The sequence below is a fragment of the Colius striatus genome, chromosome 3 (genome assembly GCF_028858725.1).
Source record: "Colius striatus isolate bColStr4 chromosome 3, bColStr4.1.hap1, whole genome shotgun sequence".
Taxonomy (NCBI): Eukaryota; Metazoa; Chordata; class Aves; order Coliiformes; family Coliidae; genus Colius; species Colius striatus.
In genome coordinates this window covers 31,384,134-31,403,901 of record NC_084761.1, presented here as the reverse complement: position 1 = coordinate 31,403,901, position 19,768 = coordinate 31,384,134, and positions in this window count along the sequence as shown.

Sequence of the window (19,768 nt, the reverse complement as noted above, 5' to 3'; positions counted from 1 at the left end):
CTCATTTCAAAAGGATGTTACTAAGAGATGGCCAGAAAATCTGCTATTTTTTGGCTTTCAATCTGAGCTGCAGATGCCTATTTTCTACAGGGTACGTATTTTTTTACCAGTAGCATGAAAAACTGTTGAAATAATCCAAGCGAACCTGGGCATAAAAAGTGGTGCATACTTTTATTCTGGAAAATTTCCTTTCTAAAGTATTGTATACGATGTTTTTTTAATGGTAGATACAGAAAAATTGTGTTTAATGTTAAAAAAAAAAGCCAGAATTTTGATGTATGCATTAGACTTATTTGTTTGGTCTATGTGTAAAGAAACTAATCTCATTATTGGTTCCACAGTGCTGTTAGGCATGATAGTTGTAGATGTGTAGGCAGTTGTTAGGTGAATAATGGAGAGATTCTCAACTAGTTCAAACTTCATGAGTATAGCTATGCCAGTTAGAAATATCAGGACCTCAAATTTCAATAAAAGTATGGCAAATGAAACTACCAAAATGTAATTTTGGCAGTATAACTTACATATTTAAGGGAATTGACTTATCTGCATTGGTACAAGAGGATCCTCTAACAGTGGAGGCTCTATTTCTGGTTTCAGGAGTTGTAGCACTTTTGAATGCCTAAAAGACCTCAGTCTCATTGAGTTAATGCTTGTTACTGAAAGGAAAAAAAAACACATAACATCTAATTTATTAGATATTTGAAAACTTCTTCCCTGTTTTTTCCTTTTCAGCTAATAGCTCTTAATAGCCCCAACCAGCCTCACTTGGGTTTCACCCTCTCACTTCTCACCCCAAGGGCTCATGAACTCTACTAAGCTCATTCTGGACCATTCAGCTGTTGCATGAATGTTGGTTCTTATCCTTGCTGCCTGTGTGGATCTGAGACTTTCTTTATAGCAGTGTTTCCAACCAATCCAACTGCTGCTGACAGGAGTTTCTGGATAAAACACTCATCCTGATGTGTCACCATACCATGTTGGGAGCTGCTGCTGAATTCCATTACTGGCATCTGGCTCAACCTGCTGCATTCAGATACTGTAGGATAGCATTTTGTTAGTGGGAGTACTGCTGCTGTTGGGCTTGCTCTTAGCTCCTGGCCTGTTTTCTGTCCCATTCTCTGGAGCAGCCCTCCTCTTAGTGTTCCATGACAGTATCTCATGCCTTGTGTTCATCTCAAGTCTTGCTTCTTTACTATCAATGTCAGGTTGACTGAAACCAGTCTAGATGCTCCAGCAGTTCTGCCAAATCTTAAAGTTCATAAAGGTATGGCTTCCTCCTTAGGTTTTTTCTGTCTCATACCTCTCCTCCTTTCAGTTTTCCTCTTCATTAGTATCCAGTTTTGGTACTACTGTCCAGGTTCTCTCACATCCACTTCATTCCTCTTCCCTCTCAACTCTGCTTCTCTTGTCAGTCTTACCCATGTTACTCATTTTGCACAGCCCATGGCTGTACTCTTGTGTTTACAAAGCATGTGATGTCCCAATGCCATTGTCCATACTGGAATCCCCAGTTTCTACCTCTTCATCTGGGTTTAGTTAACACATTCCTCAAATCCTCACTTGCCCTAATTTTTCAATGTAATTGTAAGCTCTGTTGGATTCCTGAATTCCCTACACCCAATGCTTTTTGTAGGGTGACTGTGTGGGGGCTGATGTGCCTGATTGCACCTCACTGTCAGTGATTCTACACAGAAGCAGAATGAGAGAGAGAGGCTCAGGCAGAGCAGGTCCCAAGACAAAACTTCTGCTTGCTTAGAAAACCACTGGTTATTTGATTCCAGTCTGAGCACACATGGTGTATGAGGGCTACAGGAACTAGTGGTTATTTTAAAAGTGTACAAGCTAGCAATTCAACAGTAACTGTTAAATGTAGAAATTATTTTCATTTTCTATTGACATGGATAAAACTTTTCTGTCTGTAATGGAATCAATAGCTGAGGACAAAATTCCCTTTCAAGTAGTAGAGATTCCTCCTTCATCAATAAATGTGGATAGATATTGCTTCCTGTAGTGGTTTTTGTAGTGGCCGGGCCAGGTTTTTGATAGCACAGGGGCTATGGGGGTGGCTTCTTTAAACAAAGAGCTGCTAGAAGCTTCTCCTGTAGCTGACAGGGCTAATGCCAGTCAATTCTACGATGGATTGACCACTGACCAAGTCTGAGCTAATTAGTGATGGAGATAATGCCTCTGTGAACAATGTATTTGAGAAGGGGAAGAAGTCGCTGCACAGTTGCTAAACTGCAACAGTAACAGGGAAGGAGAATGGGAAAACATCTCCAAAGGTACCAAGGTCAATGGAGAAGGCGGGGGAGGTGCTTCGGTCCTGGAAGAAAGACTCCCCTGTGACCTGTGGTGAGGACCATGGTGAGGCAGCTGTGCCCCTGCAGCCCATGGAGGCCACTGGGGAACACAGATCCACTTCCAGCCTGTGGAGGACCCCACACCAAAGCGGGTGGATGCCTGAAAGAGGCTGTGACTCTGTGGGAAGCTCACATTGGAGCAAATTCCTGGCAAGACCTAAGAGCCTGTGGGGAGAGAAGAGCCCATGCCAGAGCAGGTTTGCTGTCAGGACTTGTGATCCTGTGAGGGACTCAGGCTGGAGCAGTCAGTACCTGAAGGACTGTTCTCACGGTGGATGACCCACCCTGGGGCACAATGTGAGGAGCTGCCCCTGTGGGAGGCCCCATGCTGGAGCAGTTCATGAAGAATTGTAGCCCATGGGAAGGAGAAGTTTGTGGAGGACTGTCCTCCGTGGGAGGGATCCCACAGTGTAGCAGTGGGAAGTGTGAGGAGGCCTCCGCCTGAGAAGCAGTATTTTCCTCCTCTATTTTGATTGTTCATTAATAAATCAAACCATTTCTCCCCACATTTTGCCCATGATGCTAATTGCTGAGCGATCTCCCTGTTCTTATCTCGACTCACAAACCTCTTGTTATATTTCTCTCTCCCTTGTCCAGTTTAGGAGGGGGAATGTTAGAACTAACTTGATGGGCATCTGGCACCAGGGCTAAACCATCACACTTCCCATTTTTAGAAGAGAAAATATTAGACTTTTAGGCTCAAATTGGTTTGCATCATCTACAGCCTTGCAGGGCAGCCTGATAAGCTCCATTTTCACAGTCATATCATCCACTAGGGATTACCAACCTGTTTTAAATTTAAAATCCTTAAATCAGTTTATGCCCACTGGCCCAGGTCACATGGATAGTCTCAATGATTTAAAGAGCCGTTGTTTGCAGAGCAGGCTTTCTAGTAAAAATAGATTGCAATGAATTTCTCTAGTAGCTATAGGCATCCAAATATTATAAGATACATAAGGTTTTCCTAGAGGGGATTTCTGTACCAACACACGGTAATAGTATTTGTTATATGCATTGCTGCAAGAATCTTATCATGTAAAGAGACCAAGTTATAAGATTGATCTCCAGGAGCAAAAATTATTTCTTGGATTAAATCTGAATCACACTGGAATTTGAGCTGTATTTATTACTCATAGGAAGCTTGCTAAAAGATCTGTAGATTGTGGTAAATGAGGAGAAAATCTATCTTAATCCTACTCTGTTTAGAGTCTCTTTTTCTCAGGCTTCTCTCATAAATGAGAGAAAATTTATATCTATATATATGTGTATAGGTGCATCCACATATAAAAACCTAAGCAGCAAATTTCTTCTGTGTCAAGAACTTGGAAAACTGATGTTACACAGGTTAAAAAATGTAAAATCTGGATTTGCTGCATTTTGACCACTCATAGAAGGTTAGGAGTTGATGGTATATTTTAAACACCAGATATCAGCATGATTATCCTATCCAAAACACTAGGTTGTTGGCAGTTCTGTAAATACTTAACACGGTTTTATCCTTCAAGCCACAAATTTTTCCTCCTTAGTATCATAATGACAGAAAATGTCATGAAAGTTGGCACATATTATTTGCCAAAATATTGGTTATTACTATGTGCTGTCATTGCTACCATAGATGAAATAAGTTACACTTTTGAACAAATACAAAGCTTAATTAACAGATGCTCAACCACTCACTTTTCTCCAGGGTCCATATATGTATTTTTAGTCCCTTGTGAAGTGGATAAACTCAAATGTAGTGAAACGATGGTAAGAGACAGTGAGTAGCTTGATCACTTATTTAATTTGTGATTGAAGTATTTCTGTAACCACTGGATCACATTTTACTATTTGGTGCCTATTAGGATAAACACATTGAGAGGATGTGGAGGATGTGGCTGACAATAATATTGTGCTGCATTCTACACCCTGGTTGTGTTTATAGTTACTTGGTTTAAGAACAGCAATATAAAGCAAACAAAAGTTACTGCAAAATATTTAACCTTTACAGTTTCCTATCTTTTTTTTTTTTTAATGAAAAACTGACATTTATAGAAAAGACCAGGAAACGAGACTTCTTCCTTCTCTGCAACCTGCAGAGAGTGTCTAATGTTTCCAAAGATTAGAAGACTTGCCCACCTTGATTGTCAGCTGCATATATTAAACATACACTTTCCATACTACAGCATCTAGATTAGAATAAGCAACAGAAACTGCCAGTTGCAACAAAAGGCTGAATTTGTGAAGATATCTTATGTTTAAACTTAGTCAGGAAGGTGAAGATGTGGAGGTTAGTCCAAATTGTTTTAAAGAACAAATGCAAAAATAATTCTCTCTTGTTTAGTTAGCATTAGGCTGACATAGTATCTAAACTGAGATCCCCAGGAGACTATGGTATGTTTTCTTTCAACAATGCAGTCCTTTCTGTATCCCAGGGTCAGACTCTGTCTGCACACCAACCTTGTACTACAACAGCCTGTGACACAGTTTATATAAGTTAAAAAAAAAAAAAAAAAGGATGGGATACTATCATAACCTCAAACAACAAGTAATACTCATAATGAGCAACCCTGTTGTACCTACGCCTTTGGAGCTGTAGAACACTAAATAACTGAGCACCTAAAAATAAAAAAAATCTGTGATAATTTGACCTGCTACCAAATCAAAGGGCCTCTTTGAAGAGATGTGCAGGAATAGTTTAAACCATACTGTAAAAACTATTCAGAGTAGAATTGGTAAGTAATACCTTGTTTAATTAAAACCTGAGAGACTCTGACAGAACTGAGTAATAAACTAGGCTGAAATTTTAACAGTGCACACATTCTCCCCGAATTGGCTCAAATATCCCTCTATCAAATACAGTGAGAAATGACCATGCAAACAGTTTTACAGCTTACATGGAGCATTTAAAGAATCACAATGAATCCAGTTTCATTGCATGACTTTAGTTTAATACTGATTCATGGATTCACTACATAATGAATCCATGGTAGCCCTTATACATAACCTAGATATTTCCTGAAGGACTTTTATCCCTGTAATGGCAACACACAGAAAATACCAGGTAACCTGCAGAAATTCACTAAGTCACAGAAGAAAGCACTATGACTTGAGAGACTTGATGTATTTATGAAGAAAAGTATGTTTAAACATACTAAGGTTTAGAGTTTCAAATTTTAAGTAACCATAAGTTTGTCTAGTGCAATTTTTGTCATGTGAATCTTAAATGTAGAATTTCAAAGCATGGATGTCTACTTGTTGATTGATTTTTATGTATATGACTTATGGAATTACCAATGACTTGGCATACAGGTGATTCACTGTATGTGTTCCCATGTAATGGCTACCTTAATTCCTCCAGATGTGGAAAATAGCTGTGTCTGGTTACATTAAAGTCTGTCAACGCCTGAGTGCCTAAATGATGGGGGGCAAGCAATACAATGCCTGACTCATTTCAGGGCCTCAGTGCTACAGAGGTTTATCTGAACATGCACATAAGACAGGATTCCAGAGGAAGAGGCAAAAAATGGCTGCATGCTATGACAGGCACTGGAAAGCAATTGTCTGCTCTTCCAGGCCATCACCCTCAACTCTCACTTGTTTTTTTTTCTCTCTGTGGTTGAAAATATGTGTGTTAAATGTTAAACAGAGACAGCAGCTTCTATGTTAAAAAAATGAAATTTTATGGTAGGCTAGTGGTTTGGACAAAAACTGAAGCCTCCTGGGAAGAGAAAGGAATTTGAAGCTAAAGCTTCTCATAATAGCTCTAGTAATGATAAAAGTACCCACTATACTTCATATACTTTTATTTTGAGAGTAAGAACTGTTGCAAGCTCTAGTCCTCATGCTGGATCTAATCACAGCAGGGTTTTATTAAAAAAAAAACAACAAACAAACCAAAACCAAAAACCTAAACAACCCAAACTTTTAGCTTTAACCATTTATTATGTTTTTTAATATCTTCTGCATTTAATCTGAGTCCAGTATGCTACCCTCCTATCTTCTCCTTCCACCAGCCCCTGGGCATTTCTGCCTGTGCTTTTTGCTGCCACTGTTGCTTGAATAAATACAGCATGGAACAGCTCAAGGAGTCTATCTGGCTGAAAACTATTGGCTTCCTTGTGATGACAACCACGCTATGGCAGAGGTAGATCTCGAGTATAGCATAGCCTGGGCTTTGGTTGGCATTTGTTGCTACAGAACTATGCTCCTGGTCACTAGTGAGCACACAACTGTTGACATTTGAGCATTGCTCAAATCTAAGAAAGCAGCTGTAAGAAGGTGGAGTGCAGGCAGACCGTGCTACCTGCTGGCTGTTTGGAATGGCCAAATTTAGGGCTGCTCTGTCAGTAATAGACAGCCTAAATGTGTCAGACATGGCTGTGGAGGGTGATCTTGCCCTGTAGACTGGAGTTTTAATCCATATTGCCATCATCTGCTTTTCTTACTGACCATTCAGGTCTGACATTCCTTGTCAGGTGTTGAGTTCTTCCTGTGTATGGCAAAGAAAGATTGTACTATAGATCCTGCTATGATAAAAGGTACATGTATTCTTTTGTCCATTTAGCCTGAAATTCGTGTGAAAATTAGTCGGAGAGGAAGACTACCTCTTATTTGTTTTATTCAAATATTTATTTCCTTTTTTTGTCCCTTCTATCATTGTTTTGGTTACTAATATTCTTCATATTTCTGAAACATTGAATGGATTTTTGGGTAAATAAATAAATCTAGCAGCAGGGACTACAGTGACTGGGAAGCCAGTACTGTCCACAGAGTTTTTACAGCAAATACAGACAGTGATAAATGTGATTGGTGGGTTTTTTTGGTGCTAAATTATTCAGTGCAAAATGGTATTTTTGAGCTGCAATAGTTAGCCACTGGGCAAGGTTTGTTTCCAGCTGGAAAGTGTGTGTCTCAGGGTCATGGTGGTGATGTTAAATAGAAAGCATGACTTATGCCTTTAAAGGAAGTGTTCTTGCTGCTGTGTATGGAAAATGCAGCAGTCTCCCACATATGGTACACTGGCTATATTAGTATAACTTAGTGTCCTTATCTTTTTAAAGATAAGACTTCAGAAATGATTATATTTAGATCTCAGAAGATAATTCAAACTAGTCAATTACTATTGTGTACAGAAAAAAATAGCTAAGACAAGGAAAATAAATGAAGTCTAGATGTGAAAGGATTGTGTTTGTGTCTCTTTTTCACAGTCTGTAGCTGGTTTTGAAATAAAATGGCTGCTCTCTCTGCACAAAACCAGATTTGTTACATGTTTAAAAGTTCATTGCTATAAAATATGTCTAAAAAGGAAAGAGAGGCATGTGTGAAGCTGGTAATCAGTCTTACATATACATATGGATCCTCGACAGGCTCCTTCTATTTAATCCTGGATGAAGCAGTAAGAAAGGCTGATTGCTGATGTCCTGGTAATAGCTAATCATAGAATCATAGAATGGTAGGTGTTGTAAGGGACCGTTAGAGATCATCGAGTCTAATCCCCCTGAAGAAGTAGGTTCATTGTAAGAATCTTGTTGTCTAATGAGATGAAAATACTGCCCATGTCTGAGTGTGTGGAAGAAAACATTTCCAAATCAGCACAGTACTATGCAAGAAGAAAAGGAAAGGAATAGGTTAAAAAAAAATTGTTTTCTTGTTATCAGGCCTGTGCTGCTTCAAGTAATATATATTATCCACAGTATTTGCAAGCTGACAGGTAACCTGGTTGGCTTATATACAAATGATGACAAACAACCACAGCAGCTTAGTGAGCTGCTGATAAGGAATGATGGACACTTTTTATTCAAATAAAATGAAAACATAAGCTAGATAAATTGGCAGGCTTTAGACCACCTGGTCTTATTTTGACCCATCTGGCTTTCTTAAATTCTTGCCATAATTAGGTCATCTCACTAAAAAGAACATGTTTATTTGTAACCAGACTAGAAAAATGTTTGTGGTGAAGTGATCTATTTGTCATCTTTTAAAAGTGTCAGTGGGTAATATTAAAAACCTTATACATCATCAGGTTTGGATTTTTATTTGTTTTGTTTTATTGGGAGTTTTGTTGTTGTTCTGGAAGCTTAAGTCTCACCTGACTCTATGTATAGTCCTTTAATTTAAACTCTTAAAATCTTTTGGAAAGAAAATATAATTTGAGTATTAAAGTTTCAGTAGTGCAATAGGTGAATGGTGTTTGCACTGCTTTAAGGAAATAAGTTATGTTGTCACAATCATGCCATATGATCTTAAAAATCAGTGAAATAAAACCACAAGTGTTGTGTGTATGTTGAAGTGCAACCAAAATTCATCTCTCTTCAGTGGTTTTCATCTCACCATATAATTTAGAGCAGCAAAGTATATGTTGCACATATTTGAGTGCATAATATGGGAAAAACAAAGAGATTTATCACTAAAAACATTTGTAAGAAGTTGAAAACTCAGTGGCTTTTTGCCACTGTGTGAGTGGACAGCAATAATACATTCTGATGCTCTATATTATTCAAGACAGATTTCTTCAGCATCTTCTACAAAAGTTTACAACAAATCACTCAGAGAACGAGCAGCCGTTCAAGTGAACTGCGCAGAGTGACAGTGAAAATTTGTTAGCATATGTAGTTTTGCATTTTTGCATGTATTAGAGTAAATTATCTAATTCCTTCGTACCGCCAAGAAACTGCTTTATGGAAAGGTGGGCACATGTCTTTAAATGCAACCTTAAAATACAAAATTTAGGCAGAAGAAAGCATGAATTAAAAATGTGTCAGGAAGAAGCTACATGATTTTTTTGGCAATTAAATTAGAAGGAAACTTCAAAAAACTAAAATATGAAGCATAACCATTGGTATCTACACTGACTTTGAAAAAGAAAAGTTCTTGTGACTGTGCATGCTATGAGGTTCTTAGATGGCTTAATTTCTGAGAAGTATATAAATTCAAATATAAAATGAGAATTAGTATGTGAAATGCATGTTTCACAAGGAAATTTAGTGAGTTTGAAAAAATGGAAATATGAACAGATACTGAAAGAGAAAACCATTGGTGAAGATTTGTGTACACTCTCTCATTTTCCCTCTGCTGTTGGACCAGTGTCCCAAAAGATGACTCATGTCGTCTTAATGCCTCAGGGATGTGACTGAGCTGGCCAGGTAGCAAGTGATGCTTCTGGAGAGACCCCAGCTTGTAACTCAGGGAATGAAGAGCAGTCTGGGAAAGAGGCGATCTGGCTTCTTTCTTGACTGAGTGCATTGTGCTTGGTAATGGTCTTTTTCACTGAAAGCAGCAACATTATTATTATCTCTCTATGGAGGTGACAGGCAATAAATGAAAGCTCATCTCACTTCAGAAATGAAAATTGATTCCTTCAATTTGGAGACAGCTTCTCATTTCTCTCCGTCCCTCTTGAAACCTGAACACACAGAAACATCTGCCAAAGTTAAGATGATGCTCTGCGTGTATTGGAAATGGGTCTCATAAATATCAACAGGAGGCAAACACAAACAAACATGGTGCAAAAGGGTAACATCCATTTGGTCGTGCTGGGGGAAAATCTGGAATGAAAGAGGAACGTAACCTGGATAGAAGGTACATGAAAAAAAATATCAGCCCTATTTTTTCTTATGAGACTTGTTCTCCAGTACATTTCCAGATGATTTACAAGATAGTTACTTACTGAACATTACATATGGTTGGAAGAGTATCTTTGGCAATTTGGTTAAATATTCAGCCTGGGACTCATTGTAGAAGACTAGGGAAAATAAGTAAAACAATATTACATAAGTACTAAAGAACATTAGTAGGAATATTGTATGTTTAGTAGTGTTACATAGTTTAATGGTATTTTCCCATAAAGCATTTGAAGGAATGATACCTGAAAGCAGAAATAGGCGTGAGTAGGCAAAGTAACTCTCCAAGTCCATAAAAATGTGGATACTTTTGTGAGGGCTTTGGAGACAACATAATCATCCTTGCTCTTTTACATCACAGTTTAGAATACCTATTTCAGAAGAGATTATTGGACAAGAGTGAGATTCTACTTGCAGCATGATAGGAATTGATTTTCCTGTCATCTTCCAACCTTTCTGGGGATGGTTGTCTGGTCCTGACTCCCTGGAAGGGCTTCTCACTTAGTATTCTCCATAGCTTTAGTAAATTAGTCTGTGAACCATGAGGGGTTTTAATCACATTAGAAAACTCTAAGGTGAGTCCTCAGTAAACTAAGTAATCTAAGTATTGAGAAAAATAGCATTTAGTAAGCTTAATTTAACAAGCTTACTTAGGCACAATTTTCTGGTGTCTCTTAGACCTTGAGTATCTGTTAACATGGTATTCACTCCAGCCAGTACTGGCTTCTCTGTTGAATCACTCAATATTTATTATTGTTTAATCTATTGGGTAAAAAACCCTAGAATATATATTGCTAGGACTCAAATTCATTTTATAACACAACATGAAATTCAGCAGACTACTTATATTCCATCTGTTCAATCATGAGGACTATTCTCTAAATTATTTTTATATGTTTTCTTTGCATGGGATTGGGGGTTTTGTTTCTGTTTGTATTGCATTTTGAGGAGATCTAGGTAGAGCATGTTAAATACAAAAAATAAAATCAGGAAGACTAATGTCCTGGGTGACGTGAATTGGCTTGAGGACAAACAAACTATGACTGAATACAAAACTGTTTAAACAGGTTTTTAATAAAGTGAATATCAATGATCTGATGAGCTACTGTGGATGTTTTCTTAACTTTACAAAAATGATATTTTTGTTTTCCAGATGCAATTACTTTAAATGGCACTCAGGGAACACAGTGGTCATGTGAACATATGAATGCATGGAGAAGGGCTGTAAAATAGAACAACAAAATCAGGCTACTGACAAAAGAGAGTTTTGTCCTTGTTAAAAGATATCTCTAATCAGACATAGTTGAATACATCAGTAAATACAACAGGGTCTTTGGTCATGATGTACTTTGGTCAAGCACATTTCTTACTTGCCCTTACTTAGCCTTTCCAAAAGGTCTTGCAAAGTGACTCCAAGTAACAGGTGGAAAAATAATCACTAAAGTGAAGATAAATCAAGAATATTTGTAATGTCAATTTCACAAACAATGAGAGTTAACATTATTTTAGAGAGTTTTAAAGATTTTTTTTTTCAGGTTTTACAAGTGAGAATTGATAGAGGCATAGACAAGTTACAAGAACAACTGGAAACCAAAAGCACATATTAATGTGTGAACAGTTAGCTTTCTGTATCAAATCATACCCAAAACAGGGTCACAGGTACTATGCACAATGAGTTGCTTCAGATAGGAGATTAGTTCTGTCATATTGACACAAACCTTTGCTGTACAAAGACACAACAACATTACAGAAAGACAGATCGGGCTAAGCAGTGACAGTGGTAATGGAAACTGAGCCAAATGTTCTCTTACAAACTTTTGGAAAAACTACAGTTACTTTTTGCTCAAACTTCTGTGTATTAACAAAGGTATTAAAAGTTATTGGGCTGGCATTTTTCCAGTGAAACTCTTCAAGTGTAGTATATACCAGCCATTTGAACTCCAGGGGGGACAAATAGACTTTTTTTTTTAAAAAAAAAAGCCTTTTCTAAAGTAGGAAAGATTTTACTATAACTTAAAGAAAACAGCACCTTGGTATCTGCAAGAGTTTAGTGCTGGAAGGCTCTCTCTTAGCAGATGTCTTGACAGAATAATTAAATTTTCTGATGGATAGTGGAAATGCTTAATGAATTTTGACAATGGGCATGCTCTTAATATAATTTTTCATATATCTGCATTTAAGTTCTCTCCTTTTCTCTGTTCTCTAATGACATAGAGTTTATAAAATTATCTGGTTCCTTAATCCAGAAAACAGACATATTAAAAGACCCTTCTCATGTCTAAAGCAGTAAAAGCAAAGGCTGATAGACGATGAGGAGGATGTGTCCTGAACCTATTCAAGAACGACATTAACAAAGAAAATGGTACCTGGTTTGCTGAGCATGAAATCTCATCTCCAAAATATTACAAATGGAAAATGCACTTCTTCATCCTGCTTCCATGTCTAAGTCTGTTTTTAAATAGAAAAGTGAAACATGATTAAAAGATCAGAATATCAGCAGCTAGCTGACTGAGACAAATGCTTAGGACTGTTTTGGTCAGTTGGAGAACAGAGTACAACTCTTCTCAGAGGTTATCTAACAAGCATCATGAGCAATAGCCCTAGCAACAGTCATTAAAAGAAATTGGCTGGATGCTGAGGGAACATGAGGGAGAATGTGTCTCCTGTACTATTCTATGCAGTGGTAGTTTTGTCTTCTCTGCCTATGTTTCTTTAGCTGAAGGCTATAGAGAGCTCAAGTGATGAGTAACAGTAATGCATGTTTGAATTTAAATGTAGCTTTCAGTTTGAGTTAGAGTTTCAAGACTTCCTAAGAAGTTCTGTAGAAATCAGGAACTTACAGGAATTGTAGGACTGGAGAAAGCAATGGCATAAATGACATAGATATTAAAAAAAGAGAAAAAAAATAGCAAAAATGGAAGGCTTAAGTGAAAGAGCAGAATATTTTTTTTCAATCCAGAAACAGTCAAGGAGCTCTGCATAAGCGACTCATTTGGTTCCTGCAAAACATAACAGAATGGAAATTAGAGACAGAAAATACTTCTTAGGTTATGTAGGCTGTTTTCCAGTATTTGCGGAGAAGGAAAGAAGTGGAAAGTACAGCTCATGTCCCACTCTCATGTCCCTTGTGGCTATATTCAGAAATGACATGAACAAACTCTGGAGGGAACCCCACCCAGTCATTTTTAGCCAGAGGAAGCTTAGTACTATGTGAAATAGTGAGAGAGTGCAGGGGAAATCTGGGAGATGCACATAGAGATGGAAAACCCCTTCACTTCATGTCCTGGAGTGCTTTTATTGAATTTATTAGGATAGGAAGTCACCAAAGGCTGTGATGATCATCTGGTTTACTCTAAGAGCTGTTCTCTCTTTGTGCTTATGGAGCACAGCCGTCCTCCTCGGAGTAGGATTGCTCCCACGCTGAAAGTGTGTTCACAGGGCCCTGAGAACACTTCTGGCTGGCAGCGGGTGATGTGCCAAAGAGGATACTTGACAGCAATTTGTAAATTTTACAAATAAAAAAAATAATTGTGGTACTTGAGCTCTTTTGACCTGATAGAAAATGATAAAAGTGATATCACAATTTCACTGTAAAAGGAGAAAATTCCCTTTGATTCACCTTAAACAGCTGTCAGCTAAAAATAAGAGAATTTTAAACTGAGATCTGCATCTCTCTTCCCCTTCATTTGCTGCTCAGCTCTATGCTCTTTTTTATTCAATTTTTGAAGTTAAATTCCTGTAACCACTACCACTAAAGCCAGGTCACATGGGTAACAATTCAAGACCGAGTGATTTTGTGAGCCTTTTTCAGTCATCCAGCTGCAAGTGTGACTACAGCTGCCAGAAAAGAATCTAAGTGTTTTCTTGTCTTCCTTTTTTTTTTTTTTTTTTTTTTTTTTTAATGCCCTTATGGAAATCTGTTCAAGTACTTTATCTGGGTTTTATTTTTTTTTTTAATTACAAATATTTAAAATATGTTGGCAGATGATTATGAAGTCACCTGAGTGAGTTTTTGTTTTGTTTAGTATTTTGAAAGCAGTTATACTGAGGCTGAGGGTGTTTGCTTGTGTGCCTTTTTCAAACACAGTCCCAAGCAATTAGAGTCATATAGTTGCTGTAAATGATATGCAGTATGCACTCTTGAGATGGACAAAAAAAGCCAGACATAAAAAATACTTAAAACTGAAAATTATTTGCCCTAGCATGTGAAAGGTCTGAAATAAACCAGTTACCAGCTTTGATGATTAATGGAACCTGTTTTGGTAAAAGAATTATTCCGGCAGCTTGAAATGTGCAGTGATGTGGGTGAAGTAAGCCAAACTGTGCTGGAATCTTATTTTAGTATCAAAGATTGTCTACTCTTCCCTGAGACTCAGGACAACAAATGTTTTTTGCAATTGCTACCACACAAAGTCTGCAAGATCTGAGAATTACTCAGTTTGAGGAATTGTGGGTCTGATCTTTGTGGTGTCAAAATGGCTATGTCCTTTGAAGTTATATGATAGTTGAGCAGATTTATTTTGGCTACAGTATCTGGACAAACTGATTATCTGATTATTACTGTGTTTTGGGAAAGGCTTCCGTTTGTTCTTGGACACTGTTGAGTAAAAGGACAGCCCAGTGCATTGTTCAAGGTTTTGTACTCTACCAGGTTAATTTCTATGTAAAGTCAGGGGAGATCCAAAAACAAGTTGATACTGTTGATATCTGAAGTAGCCTTTTGCTTACAATCTGATGGAGAATTTCAGGGAAGGTCTTGGTCGCCTTCTTAAACACAAGAAATTAACAGCTAACATTAGCCTTTCACCTGAGCAGAAGGGGAAGAATATCATCAAAACTGATCTAGTTTTAACAATATCAGATAAATGAGACTATTCTACCTCCTGGAGGTAAAAAAAACAATCTCGAAATAACAAGCCTCAACAAAAAAATGCACAAAATAACCCACAACAAAAACAAAACAAACAAAACATCTCAACTCTGTATCTATAAGAATACAATTGTCATTGAAAGCAATGTGAGTAGCCTTGTGGAAATAGCTATTTGACGTCTAGATCACAAACTTCTGAAAAATAATGCAATTTTTTCTTATTTTTATTCTTGCTCCAGTTGGGGCTACTACCCAACGTCCTGACACCCACCCTTTAGATATTTATAAATGTTAATAAGATCACCCCTCAATCTCCTCTTCTCCAGACTAATGTATAGCTATGAATCAGACCATTAAGAATGGTGTTAGAAAAGCTCATGCTTACCATCATACTGTTTGGATAACAATTTAAGTAAATGCAACATTAGCAGAAACTGGCAAATTAACAGAAACATGAGTAGTATAAATATTTTTATGTTTGTTTTCATTGGCAGTGATTCTATTAGTTTCTCTTCACAGACTCTCAAGGGCTGAAAGGGACCTTGAAAGATTATCTAGTCCAACTCCCCTGCCAGAGCAGGACCACCTAGAGTAGGTCACACAGGAACTCATCCAGGTGGGTTTTGAATGCCTCCAGAGAGGGAGACTCCACAACCCATCTGGGCAGTCTGTTCCAGTTCTCTGTCACCCTCACAGTGAAGAAATTCTTCCTTATATTTCTTTGGAACCTCTTATGTTCCAGCTTGCATCCAAAATTATGATCTAATAGAGCTGAGAATAGAAGATGACAGAGAATTTAGTGGCCTACATGTAAATATTTTGTCAATTAGTGTTTATGTTCAGAATCACAAAAGTGTGTCATAAAATTCAGTGATGTACAGAATTTAAAAACTACTTTGAATTACAAAAGCCCTTGGAACTTTCATTATTTTCCTTTACAAGAAGGCAATAAGAGGTTACATATTTTGTATATTTTTTCTGATAAAAACTTATAAATTTACCCAAGCATATTATTTTTGTATTTCTAAAAAAATATGAAGTTAAAGCAAAATTACTAAGTATTTTTATTTTCTGATGGCTTGTAATATATATCCGTGCAATACTTCCTTTTTTTCTGGTAAAAAAAATTACAATCTTATTTCACAATTAAATACATCATATTATCCTCTATCCCACTATAATCTAAATGATGCTTCCATATGTAAAGTTTTAAAATATATACTTATGTTAACTGTTCATTATCTTCTTTTAGCATTAGAGTCTGTGTACTTTCTGACATGACAGTAAGCTTATGGCAGTAAGTTCTACTGCTAATTTTCTATTGTTTAAGAGGAAGAATTTTAGTTGTTTTGAGAGACATTATATTATTTGAAAGACAAAAATATACTTAATTTGCATTCTCTGTTTCAGTACTTTTTTTAAATTGAAAGGTCAATATTCTTTAGGCAAGTGTGAACATTTCTGTGCAAATCATTAATCATTACTACTTCAATTAGGGGAAAAAAAATGTTTCTTTTATTCATACCCTGTCTAATCTTAATAGTGACAGTTTAATTAATTAAGATTTTTAGTTACTAAAAGTGTTTTTATTTGTATCTTGTGTAATGCAAGTAGTATCAGTCTTGGAACTTGTAAGTACAGCACATAGAGACAAGATTTAAACATTACCATTAAAGATGAGAATAGCTGTTCAAAGTAATGTTCAGAAAGAGCTTTTCACTCAGGCTAGAACACATGCAATACTGAGAGGCTTAAAATTAAAAGTCAGTTTTAGCACATTAATTACAAATTAGAGTAACTCACTGAGGCTAGTAATAGTAAATAGTAAGCCCAAGATAATTGTTATCTTGTATTTCAGTGTCAGTGACAAACTACTAAACCCTTTGGGTTAGGACTGTACTTGGACAAGCAACCTTAAGGAACACATAAAAACTTCAGACAATTATTCTGGTAGGAATGATTTAATTGTAGTTTCTTTTAACCTCTATTTGAGGGAGATATCATGAGTATTTCATTGGAGGAGGAGCTGAGGTTCTGGCTATTTGAGGGTGTCAATGAGCTATTAACATTCTCCATAAGTCTTACATATTCATGCAAGTTTAATCTCTGTTTAAACTACAGTCTAAACATAACCAAACACATCTGCAAACTCTCCATTACCCCTTCCATATTCATCAGTATGTAAACAGATCCTGTGAAATGACACTAAAGGAATGTGAACTACAATTAATCTGTCTTCACAAAGCCCATTTAAAATCATTGTTACTAAGTTTCCATATATTTATAGTCAGGGATGGAAAAGCTGGTCTTACAACATATTTCTGAATTTAACAATCTTTGTCTACCAGGTAGGGCCCCGTTGAAAGAAAAGCAACCCCAGAGGTCTCAGAAACCCCAAGAAGAACATGTTACTCATCATTATTTCCATCTTGTATCCTCACAGCCCAGTGCAAAATACAGCAAGGTTGATGTGAAACTGAAAACAAAGACCAGAGCTTCTGGACTTATAAAGCCCATACCTGTGGCTTAGATCCTCCTAGCTCTTTAATGAAGTGAAAAACAGACAAATGTTGGTACACCTGTGTCTGTGTTTCATTAAAAGAAGGGGATATGGTCACAGCATTGTCATGACAGCTGTGTTACATACCAACTATCAGTTGAGATAGAGCATCTTCAAAGTAGGCTGCCTGTCCATTTAAATACGCTTAAATAAAAACCAGCATTTACAATGCACTTAGGAATCTGGTAGCAAAGAGGATTAGAATTGGTCTATGAGTATTAAAAATGACAAAACCAAAACAAAAAACCTGATTAATTACCTAATTAATGCCATAGTTAATGACTTTATCATTTATCTTCAAGCAAATTATTGCAAGCTGTACATTTTCAAAACTTGCATAAACTGTGGCCTTGAAATATATGAGAAAGTTGGGGTTTCAAGGCTCAATACAGCAAGCATGTATGGGATTTTATTGGTAAGGAAAAAACTTCATTGGCATGAAAAGTTATACTGAAATTAAGTTTGGTAGAAAGGCAACATGAGTACTGGTGCTAATGTGCAATACCTTGCCCTTAAGTAGAAAATATGTCATAGGTATAATAATCTTACTATTTTGAATGGAATTATTACATTGGTAAAGACAAAAATATATTTGGAAAATCAAAGTCTAAATTTCTTGCAAGAAGTCCAATTTTTTTTTGGTGAAAGTATAGTGACTTTTATGTATTAGTTAAATTTCCTTTGGAATTCACAGAGTAGTTTAGTGTGTCAAAAAACAGAAATGCATCAACATTTATAGAGACTGAGGGCATCAAGCCTATGTTGAAAAAAAAAATAGTGGTGATCTCATTTCCTGTGCAACTAAGTCCTAAAATGCTTTGTTGTTTTGGTTTTGTTTTGTTTTTTTTTTTTAATTTACATGTAATTCATTACAAGTTGTAAAAAAGTTGTTCTCAGACAATTAGTCCTAAGGATATGGCAGCTGTATGTTGCTTTTTAAAATACATTTTTAAATTTACATGGAAAGAGAAAAGAATCAATTCCTTAGTAAAGCTGGTGAAAAACTGTCATTTGTTAGTGGTGAGGCACTAGATATGAATAACTCTGTGTGTGAAACTACAGGAGGGGAAAAGCCTGTTTCTTTTCCTTGCCTTCTTTATGGCTTGCAAATGGTAAATGAAATTTACTAGCAATGCCCTGCAGTAATGCTTCAAATTATGTTACAGAATAAATTGTAAAAAGTATTGACTTAGAGCAGAACCAAAGAAAGAGGCCCTCATTTTTTATTATTTTTTAAAAATTTCTGGAATAGTGTATTAGAACATTCCTCAATTGCCGTTTGAATCATTCTATCATCCTGTAATATTTAACTTTGGGAGCTCAAAAATTTTATTTAAATAAATTAAAATATTATGGTTGCTATTAATATTGAGACTTGGGAATTAGGCAAAATCAAAATCTTGATATTAAAGTATAAATCTCTTTCTTTATGGGTGCCCACTCAGCCCACTAAACCACCTCTACCCGGGAGAGACGATCTTGAATGGCATGGACCTTGTGACACTACTGCCTGAGGCTCTGTCCTAATGATGTACCCCCTGGCCCTGGTCCACACTAAAAAATTTGCATTGACACATTTTTATAACATTTTATTTGTGTCTGTTATTGAACAGTGAAAATAAGACAAAAAAGACTACCTAAAAACAAGGCTATGGGTAGTGTGTACAGTGTCCTTTAAGCCCTTTAAAATAGGATTCTTTTGTCAACTCGGGTGAGTGGCGGCTCTTTAACATTCTGAACCTGCTGTGGCTGCTGGGGTAGTTCATCACCAGAGAACAGAAAAGGGCCCCTGGCATATCAAATAAAAACAAAAAAAAAGTAGAAGCGGGGGAATAAAGGAGGAAAGTGAGAGAAAGGAAAGTCCTGGGCACACAGACAGTGCATTGTGTAACTGGGGTTTAAAGAGCCTGCCGTTAGGTATATTTCATAATATGAAAAGACAGACTGAATTTGGCCCCCTCGCCTGGTGGGATCGGTGCTGTCAGGGCCATTTATTTTCAATCCCTCATGATTTCTGTAACCCACTCCAAACCCTTTTGCATAAAAATGAACCATAAAGGGAGTCAAAACACCTGCTTTACTGACAGGCCCGATTAAAGCTTTGATTTATCCTTCAAAGTGAGAGCTGATCTGCTGTTCCTGGGGCCTCGCGCTGGTGTGTAATTCATTGCAGGCTGAAGGTCTCCCTTCTGTGTCCCCAACTTCAGCTGTGGGTGCCTTTTGTACATGCTTGAGAGTTGGGCTAACTCTGAGAACACCCATCCCAGCTGGAGGCTGGGATTTTTCCATCCCTACTGGTGCAACTTTCTCAGTCTGTCCTATTAAATGACAGTAAATTACAGGACTAATTGGAGAGGCCCCTAAACACAGAGCCGTA